This window comes from Nomascus leucogenys, chromosome 2, assembly GCF_006542625.1.
Source record: "Nomascus leucogenys isolate Asia chromosome 2, Asia_NLE_v1, whole genome shotgun sequence".
NCBI classification, from domain to species: Eukaryota; Metazoa; Chordata; class Mammalia; order Primates; family Hylobatidae; genus Nomascus; species Nomascus leucogenys.
The window spans coordinates 117036126-117048715 of NC_044382.1; the positions used below are offsets into that span (position 1 = coordinate 117036126).

The 12590-nt window shown below is 35.2% G+C and overlaps 1 protein-coding gene across 2 annotated transcripts in view; it reads left to right on the forward strand.

The window, feature by feature from the left end:
• Positions 1-12590, forward strand: part of FER (FER tyrosine kinase) — a 452653-nt gene that overhangs the window by 261670 nt on the left and 178393 nt on the right. The window lies entirely within an intron of this gene.

A 12590-nucleotide genomic window follows, 5' to 3' on the forward strand; every position in this document is an offset into this window, starting at 1 on the left:
AGCTGAAATGGCTAGTCTTTTAAGCCCAGGTTTAACAGTGTCATGATCTCAGGGTAGTGTTTTAAGACAGTGAAGATGGAAACATCAAGGCCTCTTCAGGTCTAAATTTTGTAATTTCCACAGTGTCACTTCTGCCACAATCTGTTGGTCAAAGTAAGTAACAAGACTAACTCAGAGTCAAAATGAGAAAGAGACACTACCTCTGGACAGGAGAAACAGCAAGATCACATTTCAAAGAGGTATCTGTACTTAGATGGGAAAGGTGTGGATATTAAACAGTCTACTGTATTTCTTATTTTGTGACTCTTAGTTATCTCTTCTTAGTTTTCTTTTTTATCCTTCTTGTTTTTGAGACAGAGTCTTGCCCTGTCGCCCAGGCTGGAGTGCAGTGGCACAACCTCGGCCCGCTGCAAGCTTCGCCTCCTGGGTTAATGCCATTCTCCTGCCTCAGCCTCCCCAGTAGCTGAGACTACAGGCACCCGCCACCACGCCTGGCTAATTTTTTGTATTTTTAGTAGAGACGGGATTTGACCGTGTTAGCCAGGATGGTCTCCATCTCCTGACCTCGTGATCTGCCCGCCTCGGACTCTCAAAGTGCTGGGATTACAGGCGTGCGCCACCACACCCAGCCTTTTTTAATCCTTCTTTAAATGTTTTGTGTTCCTATTCTCTTACCAGTTTCATAAGGTTTTCACCAATATTTATAATTGTCTCCAAGGATCAACACCTGGATCTCCTGTGGGTGATCCAAATTAAGATAGTCCAAAAGAGAATTCATAATCCCTATTTCTCACCCCACATCTTCCCTTCCCTTCCTGAATTTATGTCTTGATCCCCGGTCCATGGCATTATCTGTAGTTATGCAAACTACATTATTTTTGTACCTTTTCTTACCTCCCATATTCAGTTGCTGATAAAGTCCTGCTGACTATAAATTTTGAACATCTGCCCTCTCATTTTCTACCTCAGAGCCATTATTCAGGTTTCCATTATTCTCTGTATTTGAATATTAGTATTTGAATAATTTACAGTGTTTTTGAGTTTTGAATATTTTTGGCAAAAGTGAAATGAAATCAGTTTATTTTGTGAAATAAAACAGTGAAATGAGTTTATTTTGAAAAAGTGAGGAACATACGTATGGAAAAATGTAAAAGGAATTAAAAATTACCCATGAGCCTCACTCAGATGTACACAGTATTAAGCTTTCTGTGTACATTCTTTTAGATTTTTAAATATGCATATCTAATGTCCAAATACATTTACATTTAAAAAACATTTTAAGCATGTTTTTTAAATGTGTTAATGCTATAGGTATTGTTTTTATCTGTTTTTTTCAAATTATATAATTAGCTTCTTTTGATGCATAGTATTAGAAATTCTTCTAAGACTTATAAAGTGGGACAAAGAACAAAATTCAGTGAGATGTTGAGAAGATGTAAATATCAGCAGGCTAGAAATTAGAGGTGGATACAGCAAAGTGTATGCACAAAGGAGGACCTCTAATGTTTAACATGAGAGAAGAAATTTAATTTTAGACAACGAATTAGTGAGATAAGGTACTTTCTGGTTTGTCTTTCTCCGTACATTAACTGGAATTTGTTTCTTGTCTCACTCAGTTACCTTTCTACCTCACCTCTTTTTTTATTATCCCTTTCTTGTTATTAGCATGCCGTTTGTAATATTTCCTTTAACTTCTTGGACTTAATGAGCTAGGCTCTTTGAGTTGTCCCCTAACCTCCCATGGTTATCCTTCTCTCACAAGGCATTGTTTTCTCCTTTTTTGCTTGTTTATGTTCTTAGCAGGGCTTTATCTTCCTTTTATTTTTTTGAGTATAATTTTGCCTGCATGCATTCAGGGCAATTTTATCTTTTTGCTCTCATTCAAATTAAATAAAACCCAATAAATCTACAGACCTGCACAGATTCAAGGCTGCCTCCTCTTTTATTTTTTCTTTGGGACAAAAGACCTCCAAAACAATAGCGAGCGGATACAATTTTCTTTGATTGTGGAAATCTAGTGTAACTAGTTTACCTAATTCTAATTGATCCTTTCTTTAGCCTCTCCTTCTGACAGCCACTGTGAACACTCATGCTTCAGTTACTTTGCTCATGCTGTTTTCTTTACCTGGACTATTGCCCTCTTGTGCTTCCCTTTACTCCTCAGCAGAGCCTACTTCTCTACTCTGCGGCCATCCTTAGCCCTCTGTCCTTGATCGAAGTAACCATCTCTTCTCTGCATTCTCTGCACTCTTTGGTGCTCCTCACTTAGTTCTTTTCTTGTTTTTACTTATTGTGAAGAGGTGTGTGATTGTAACCTTCTTTTAGGTAGACTATGTATTCACATATGCCAGCCATGTTATAGGTTTGCTTAAAATGCTTAGCAAATTTAGTAAAGATCATGATTACACTAGAGATAATGTTCACATAGATCAATACCACTCAGCTGGTTTAGTGATTAAATGTAGAGCAGCTGTTGTGGAGAATTGGTGAGCTGCTTATTTAGTATGTTTTTCATGGGAGCGGTAGCAACATTGCCTTCAATTGATGGCAAGTTTCACGTGTGGCAATTAAAGTTTTACGTACATATTTTGAGGCTAAATATGAAATTCCAATACTGATTTAGTCATCTTTTTTTTTTTTTTTTTTTTTTTTTTGAGACGGAGTCTCGCTCTGCCGCCCAGGCGGGAGTGCAGTGGCGCAATCTCGGCTCACTGCAAGCTCCGCCTCCCGGGTTCACGCCATTCTCCTGGCTCAGCCTCTCCGAGTAGCTGGGACTACAGGCGCCCGCCACCACGCCCGGCTAATTTTTTTGTATTTTTAGTAGAGACAGGGTTTCACAGTGGTCTCGATCTCCTGACCTCGTGATCCGCCCGCCTCGGCCTCCCAAAGTGCTGGGATTACAAGCGTGAGCCACCGCGGCCGGCCTGATTTAGTCATCTTAAAGAGGTATTTATTCTTACCTCCCTCCCACTTTTTATTGATTTGTTTCAAAGTAAAAGCTTTTATTTTTATATCGATAACATTCATGTAATATGATTCCATAAAGCCTTTCCAAAAGTTTGAGAAATTGTGAAGTGCCTTCTTTCCCTTTTGCTTTTGCCAAAATGGAAAAGAGAAAAAAAAATCAATGACTATAAATACTGGAAAACTCTATGACAATATGATGAATAATGAAATAAAAATTAAAAACTACCAAAGTCATACTTGATAGACTTAAAATGACAAAAGCAAGGGACATTGGAAGTAAAGATTCTCCTTGAATATTTAACTCATTTACTTCTCCCTTGGCTGAATGTGTGGAGCGGAATTACCTGTTACTAGAATAATGATGAAGTGTTAAATGCATTTTGGCTTTAGTGTTATCTTTGCTTTAAAGTTATCTTCTTAATGTTGATTTTTTTTTAAAGACTGTTTTGTTCTAAATGTCTCTGTAGGTGTTAATTTGAAAGTATGGAATTGGTGTCTTCAGAAATAATTTCAGACTCAATCTAGTTATAGAAAAAAGTTGTTTTTGTGTTTGACAGTTACATACATCTTGATTTTTTTGTATATGTATGATTTGATAAGCTCCTTGTTTCTAACACATAGTAATATGGCTTTTTTTATTAAAGCAACATCTGCTAGCCCCTTTGCAGTTATCACAGTGGTATCATTCCATTTTGGTTTTGCTGTTCAGCACTTTTTAAAACTGCTGTATCGGTTTCTTTTGTAGTAAAACTTGAAATACCAGTTCTTGGCATCAAATAATACTTTCTTTTAAAATTGACTTTTAGATAAATTAAAAATGGTTAAGATGTAGATAGAGAAGCAAATGTGTGACTTTTTTTTTTTAAAATAGTAGTTGGAGGGAGCATGTATTCATTCCTTCTTTCATGCCACATTAATTGAATACCCATTATGTGATAGCTTCTTGATAGACTCTGGAGCTATACTGGTGACTGAGACATAGCCTTTTCCCTCAAAAAGTTTCTATCTGCCAGTGGAGACTGACAGGTAAATAGATCAGTATAATCCAAGCTGACAGGTGACATAAGCATGAACAGAACTGTGGAAGCACTAGAGCAGGATCAGCACATCATGCCTGGGGGAAGCAGGAGACAGCAATATATATGGTAATTCAAAATGAAATAGAATCATGAGCAACCCTATATTTTCTTACTGTAAATTAAGCCTTTTTTCTTACTGTAAATATGGTTTTCTTACTGTAAATTTAGCCTTTTTTAACTTAAATTTTAGTTTTGAATGAGTTGCTGTCATTTAGAAATTGGCTTTTTTCTGTGTTGTCAGCATCGTGTGCCTTTTTCCACCTCTCATTCCCCTCCATACTCCCAAGAATGTCTTTAATGTTTGAACCACTATGTCATATTGCATCTGAGATTTACCTTCTGTGGCTTTGGATGCTCCTGAATGGGGGTGATTATTTGCATTTCCTTTGCTCCTCTTGGAGGACTGGGTCACATTTAGTTTAAGGATTACTATTAGTGAGCAAAGAAAACAAAGGCACCAGGAGCTGAGAATGCCCTTTTCTAGGTGACTTTTTCCCTCTATATCTGACCTAAGTTGTGCACTTCTTCAGTAACCAGAGACTATAATTACATGCTAATGTTATAGCCTTGTCAGTATCTGTTTCTATGAGATCTTTATGTATTCCAAGGCATCCTGTGTAGGGAAGCATACAATATATTGTTAATTTTGGACAACTTTATCCATCCCGATTCTATAGGCTGATGATAAGTTTGAAGATGACAAGGCCAGGTGATAGAATACTGGAGGGTTAGTTTCTGAGTAGTTCAAGATTGTCTTTGTTGATTAAAACTTCACTGTGTATCAGCCACTCTGATTTGGACTTTTGTTGAATATGAATAAAGATAAGAGGATTGAGCAACTCCTATAAAGCAAAGTGAAGTTGCAAGCAGTGTGTGGAGAAAACTGGTTTCACTTTAACCAAGGACAACAGTAATCCATACACACTTGTGTACTTTTTTGGTGTCTCTGATGATATCAGACCAGCTTTCTTGTATCACTGATAAAGCCATGACAACAGATGTAAATCAAATGACTTAATTGTAGGTCGCTTGTCAGATAAAAAGCTTTTGTTGCAAAGCAATAGCAAAACTTTGAAATGTGTATGTGTATACTTAGTCAATGTTTAGAATCTATTCTTTATTTGAATATATACGTATTTTCCACACTATTATTATAATTTTTTATTATGTGCTATGCACAGAATTATGTCCCTCTCAGATTCATATGTTGAACCACCAACATGTCTTTATTTACAGGTAGGGCTTTTAGGAGGTAATTAAGGTTAAATAAGGTTGTAAGAATGGCATCCTAATTCAACAGGTTTTGTGGTCTTATAAGAGGAAGAGAGACCTATCTCTACTTGTGAATATGCCTAGGAAAGGCCATGTGAGGACACAGTGGGAAGAAGGCAGTTTGCAATCCAGTGAGAAAGCCCTCAGCAGATTCTGTTGTTTAAGCCACCCAGTCTATGATACTTTCTTATGGCAGCCTAAGCTGACCAATACACCATGTAATAAACATGCTGTTTTCTTATTTCTATTGCATAGTTATTTTAGGAATTTTAATATTACAGGCTTTTTACTGAAATGAAAGTTATTTTATGTTGCCTTTTGAAATGTGAGCTTGAGAGGATTGCAAATGAGGGGCTAGGAAAGAAAAATATCCCTAGATTTATTGAAATTTTTCAAAAAGATATGTTATATATTTTGCAAATCAAAAATTATTAGAAAAGAGAAGATAGTTATTATAGAATTTAAAGTATTTTATTTCATACGTTACAAATACAAAGCATATTGTTTTAAGAATTGCTTTGGATTGTTTTGAAGCAAAATGTTGGATATGATGTCCTCTGCTCATGATTGCTGCAGAAGTACCCAAATTACGTAGTAAGATTTTCATGCCTTATAAATAAGTCTTGTATATTCACACTCTTTCTGTTATTCCTTGTTGAACCCTTTGTCTTGAAATAATGTAATTCATAAGAAAAGAGAGCTTATTTGCATATCATAAATTTTAGTTCTTTTAGCTAGGGTCCAAATCAAAATAAAATTCATTTTGCTTTTATTTTGTTGACTAGTGTTGGAAGATATATATCATCATTGGTATTAAATGTTATTATAGTTATTTATTTATTTGCTTTAAGATAAAATATAAGTCTTATCAGAGACCAAATCCAACAACTCAGGTTAGAAATGTGAATACTTAAATGACCATTACCCAAGAAATTCACAAAACCTTCTTGTTTTCCCTCAACTATGAGAACTAATGCATTGTAGAGAGTCACTACCCTTTTCTTTCCCTGACAACCTCCATCTGTGGTCACATACATGATTGTTGGGACTTTTATAGTAACAAACCCTTTGTTTTCATTTTCTCTATAGATTCTCTTTTTAAAAACCCTATTTTCTAACATCTTACTTTGTAATAGTAGGGAAAGAAAGCATCATGTATGTATGGTCAACCTATTGTCTCTTGTCTGTTTTAATTAGAATGCCTAGTCAAATGACTTAATATTTTGGATTTTTTACTTCTACTTATTACATTTTCATTGAATTGGAGACATAAAGAAAAAATGAGACTGAGACAAACAGGCTGAAATAATTTTAAAAGTCCACAAATTTTCCATGAAAATTGCTTAACACTGACTAGAAACTATTAATATCAGTGATAGTCATTGAGTGGTTTTGCTTCATCCTGCCCACTTAGAAATAGATTGTCTTCTGATAATTAATTATATAAAGATTTGTGACTGATAACTGATCAATAATTCAATATGGCTTTAAGATGAAGTTAAAATAATTGATATCTTACCATTGGGACTACTCATATAGAGAAGCTTAGATAAGCAAGGTTTTTACACCCTTATTTTCATTTTAATTTACCTTTTCACAATTTTCTGTATGGTTTGGTGGTGAAGAATACAGATTTTAGAATCAAAGACTTGTCCCACAATAGTGGATGTGTAGAATGGTTAAATTACTTTATCAATCTGAGCTTCCATTTCCTTATCTGTAAATTGTGGTTGTGTGGTAGGTTTGTGTAGATGTTAATGGAATCATGTAATCCTTTGAATCGTATATATGTAAACATTACAGTGTTTGGCATATAAAAACCATCTAAAATGGCATAGACATAATACTTATTTCTCACAACATTGTGAAGAATTCATCAAGTTCTGTAAGCAAAATATGAACCTTTAGAAGGGACTTAAGTAGTAGAGTTGGATTTCACCCACATTGTTTTCTGGATATTTTTTCCCAAGCCCTTGTTTGGACAAATAATAGAGGAAAATGTAAAACAGAACAGGAAACCTTGATTACTGTGGGTAGTACTGCTGTTGAACTATATGACTTTGAGAATTCACTTATGTAACAAAAAAGATTGAATTGTCAAAGCTGATTCGTATGAATCATAGATATTATCTAACACCATAATATCCTAATAATTCAAAATATACAAGCAGAAACCAGGCACAAGTGTAATATTTTTTTTCCAGAGGGGTTTGGATGTATCATAGACAGCTTCAAAAAATGTCCCTTTATCCACATTTGATTAGATTTTGGTTTTGGATTAAGAGATGGGCTCCAGTGTATGCTATTTTGGTTTTGGAACTCTTCAGTTTTATACTCCATTAATTTCATTAAAAGAAAAATTCTTATGTGATTATGTCATATTCTCTAGCCATGCCCTCATACAATTTTAAATTGTGGGTTTATTTACAATAGCAGTCTAGAAGACCACTAATATATCCTGCTCAAAACATTTTATGGGCCGGGCACGGTGGCTCACGCTTGTAATCCCAGCACTTTGGGAGGCCGAGGCGGGCGGATCACGAGGTCAGGAGATTGAGACCATGGTGAAACCCCGTCTCTACCAAAAATACAAAAAAAAAATTAGCCGGGCGTGGTGGCGGGCGCCTGTAGTCCCAGCTACTCGGAGAGGCTGAGGCAGGAGAATGGTGTGAACACAGGAGGTGGAGCTTGCAGTGAGCTGAGATCACGCCACTGCACTCCAGCCTGGGTGACAGAGCAAGACTCCGTCTCAAAAAAAAAAAAAAAAAAAAAAATTTTATGTAATAGATAGGTCCTTCCTAATAACTTTCTCTCAAGTAAATGCAAAAGTATCATTGTTAGTATTGTCAAAGTGTGGTCATTATTAGTATCATTATTAGTACTGTCAAAGTATGATTACCAAACCAGTATCTGGTCAAAGTATCATTATTTAATATTGTCAAAGTGTGATCACCAGACCAGTAGCATCACTATCATAAGGGAACTTACTAAAAATACAAATTATTGGGCCCTATGTCAGGCCTACTGATTGAGAAATTTTGAGGATGAGACATCAGTCACGTTTTACAAGGTCTCCAGTTGATTCTGATGCAGGCTAAAGTTTGAAAAACAATTTTAATAACTTTATAAAGAGATCTGGTGGAGGTCATTCATTTCTTCTAGCATTCTTCCCTGCAATTCCAGGGAAGAAGTGAGTTACACACCTGACAGTAACCTTTTACTTTCCAAACTTAACCTATTTCTTTATATATCTGTAGATACATTTATATATAAAAAATGTTTTACGACTGATTTTAAAATGCTGATGATAACAATATAAACGTTATCACCAAAATCACCTTGGAGAAAAAAATTGTAGCAATGCTGCCTTTTCCTAATGTACTTTGCAATTTGTTTCTTTTAGAATTTACTTCAAGGTAACTTTTAATCCAAAATAAAATGTGTCTTACTGCTTTGCAGTGCACCTGTTTTTCACCAAGTTTGACCTCCTAACAAGCACACCAGATTTGACTCTTAATGATTGGCTTTCTAAATTAATTGTATGTACATTGATAATCTACAGACATTAGAAATATTCTTAAGTTGCTTAAAGGTAGTTTTAAGTATGAATTTCCAATTTCCTACATTTGGAAATTAATTTTAAAATCAGTCTTAAAACATCTTGCCTTGAGCAAGATCGGCGTTTTTAGAATAAGCTTACTTTGAAATTATGCTTTTAAAAAATCGGTAATATTACTTTATAGTCATATATAATAAAGAATAAATTTGGCCCATCTCACTGGTCTCTACCACAGTTTTAGAAATAAGTCCAAAATTTCTCTCTTTTAAAAGAATCTTCTAAAAATCAACTTAGAACTGAACAAATAACATCCCTTTCATTCTTTGTTATTTAATAAAAAGAAATATTCCTTCAGATTATTAACTTGTAAGATCAAGGAGGAAAATAAGCCACATTTAGATCTCAATTTCCTTCTATATGACTTGGAATTTTTTGGTTACTAAAATTGGCTTGCTGGAAATCTTCCCTAGTTAGAGAAATTGATGGATGACAAAGATTAATTATGTTTTATTCAGCTATTATATATGCCCTTGTGAACTTTTGGCACACACTTTGCGGCCAAGCTTTGCCTTATGACTTTGTTTTTGTATCCAGAAGCAGTCTGCCTTTTATGAACACTGTAAAAAGACCTCAAAATTGGTTTTCAGCCACTTTGCCAAACACCAGGCCTTGTACTGATGAACCTCTTTTGTTTATTTTAATTATTGAAGAGCTGTAGTGAAATAATTATCTCAATCGTTTTGAAATTTTCTAAATGGTCCTGTTTGATTTGGGTCTAATTTGAATGAAATGTTTGTTTGTTTTTAACACTCAGAACATAAAGACCAGCATGTTGTTGGTACGCTTATAACCAGGAGTTAAGGAACCATTTTACCTTTATTCTCCTTTAAATTCAAGTTATTTTAAGTGTTTTGCTTCATATTAAGTAGAATAATTTTAGCGTAGCTACTTTACACATCTTTTATCAGAAATGCCAAAATACTGCACACCCGCCTCATGATCAGATCCAAAAAGGTGAATATATAATACATATATTTGCTGTACTCAGTGTTATCCTACTACCATTTTAATTAATGAATTTAGATTTTAGCAGGTGTGCTTACTAACTGTAGGTCTGTTAAGATTTATTTGACCTGAATAAGAGTGAGAACAGGGACTATAATGTTGACTTCCCTGTGTGAAGTCTCTTTCTGAATGCTTCTTTTAGTGTTGAAATCAACAAGCTTCTACGTACATTATTTTTAAAAACGCATATGCATAATATAAGGGTATACTTAACATAATTATCAAGTCATTTAATGGATTGTAGACTCACAAGTGGGAATTGCTTTTTTCATTTTTAGTATTCTAACAACATTTGCTAGAGGGATATTCTGAATACTAGAATCTATTAGAATAAAAGTGTTTTTCCTAAAAGTAAGCTTTCTTCACCAATTTTTTCTTAGCTACTAGCTTTTAGTTAATAATGAAGGATTCTTAGTGCTTATCTTAGTACTTTATAACATTACTAAAGCTTTAGGATAAACAACATATATCCCATCTCATTACTATAAAGTAATTTTCTACTAAACTGTATGTCTTCTATGAATAAGACTAATTGAAAAGCAAAAAAACAAGCTTTCTTAGATTTGATAGATATTTATGAAACATGACCTTGTGAAATGTGTGAATTTTGTTCCTAAAAGTTGTTGTTCATCTTGCATTACTACAAGAAGTAAAATCCAAAAAATACCTACCATATGTTAAGCATTGCAAGACAGATAAAGCCCCTGTAGGTATGCAGCTTACCTTCTAGAGGGAGAAGACAGAGAAAGGTAAACAAATAATTTATACGATAATTATAGGTTCATCATGCTAAAAAGGAAACAAGCAAAGTAATAATGTCCTTAGATCCAAAAGGAGGGCTACATCGCTGGCTCCATTTTGGCAGTCTGCCAGTTGCACCCTCCCTATAGTTGAGTTTAAAGTACCTAGAATATGTGCCATATACAGTCCATGCATTCTACCTCAGATTCTGTAGATCTTCATATTTCCTGTTCCAGCAACCCTGAGCCCACTTCCATGCCCTGCCCAAGCTGATGACTGATGTCCATTGTCTCAAGGGTAGACCACAGGAAGGGTGGCCAATATATTTGAGGAACACATGGATGCAGCTTGGAATATGCAGGAAGGAGAGTCTGGAGATACCACATACTAGGCTACATGAGGAGCATAAAGGAAGCAGGAATGGGAAGAGAAAGACGAGTAGGCTTGCAGTGTAGGACCTGGGGAGACTTCTCCTATACTGCCATGTTCTAGTGCAGAAGTCTTGAATATTTGACTTTCCAGGTTATTAGGGAGGTGTATTTGTCAAAGTAATGGAAAAGAACATGCCACATTTAATGATTTGTTAACTTGATATGTAAGTTTTACATATTTAGACATGCGACATTGGGCCCCACAAAGGCTAATGACATAATATATAGAAATATTACCTTGTGAAGGTCGCTTTAGATGGGATGGTCAGATAAAGTTTCTCTGAGGAGACACGATTCAAGTCAAGACCTGGAACATGAACTTGTAGGGGAAAACAAGTAAGTTCTAACTGGAGGGTATTCCAGGTAGAATAACTATGTCATACAAATGTATAGAGGATCAAAATCAACAATAACCAGATGCTTCATCTGCATAAAGAATCAAAAGAGGTCCTCAGAGGAAGGAATGAAATAACATAAGGATAGAGATCTGCAGGGACTAGATTATGCCCTATTATGCTATAGATAATAGCTTGGTTTTTAATCTAAGAGCAATGGGGCATTACTGGAGGGATTTAATGAGAGAATAGCAGGTTCTTAATTAAATCTTTTTAAAGAAACCACATCTTTTTTCTTATGTGTAAAATGTATGTAAAGGGAGGATGGAAGCATGAAATCAGGTTAAAAGACTATTATAGTGACCTGTGGAAGGAAATGTTGTTTGCTTGGTCTTAACTGGTAGGAGTAGAGATAGACAGAAAGTGTATGTGTTGAGTGATGTTTTGCAAGTAGATCTAACATTTTCCCTGATGCATTGTATGTGGAGAATGAGGCAGGGCAAATAATCAAGAATGATTAAGATTTTTGGGTTGAGAACCTCGATTAATAGTAGTTACATTTACTGAAATAGAGAATGCTATGAGAGAAACACAATTTTTTAGGGAGATAGGAATTGAGAGTTCTGTTGTGAACATGGTTCGTTTGAGATACTATTAGACAATCAAGTGGAGATTTCAAGTAGGCACTTGGATACGTCCAAGTTGAACTCAGGGGAACAATGTGGACTCTCCTTTTGTTTCGTGAACATACCACATGCTTCTTATGTCTCAGAGCCTTAGTTCCAGTTGTGCCTTTTGTCAGCAGTATTCTTTCCTACCTTTGCCTGGTTTCAGTCTCAGCTTAAATGCCAATCTATCTAAATGGTTCCCTTATGTCCATTTTTATTCTCTATCTCAGTATTGTTTGTGTTCTGGGGTTTTTTTTTGTAACTTTTTTTTTAAATTTGCAAACATTTTCACTTTTTCTTCTCTTCGTGAAGAGGGACGTTGTTTCACTCACCCTATCTAGCCAGTGCCTAGCACAGTGCCTGTCACTTGATAGATATTCAGTAAATACTTGTTGATTGAATGAATGAATGAGCAGTTGTGGTTTGCTTAAAAGGAAAGACAAGGTGCTAGGAGTAGAACAGTATGAGAGATG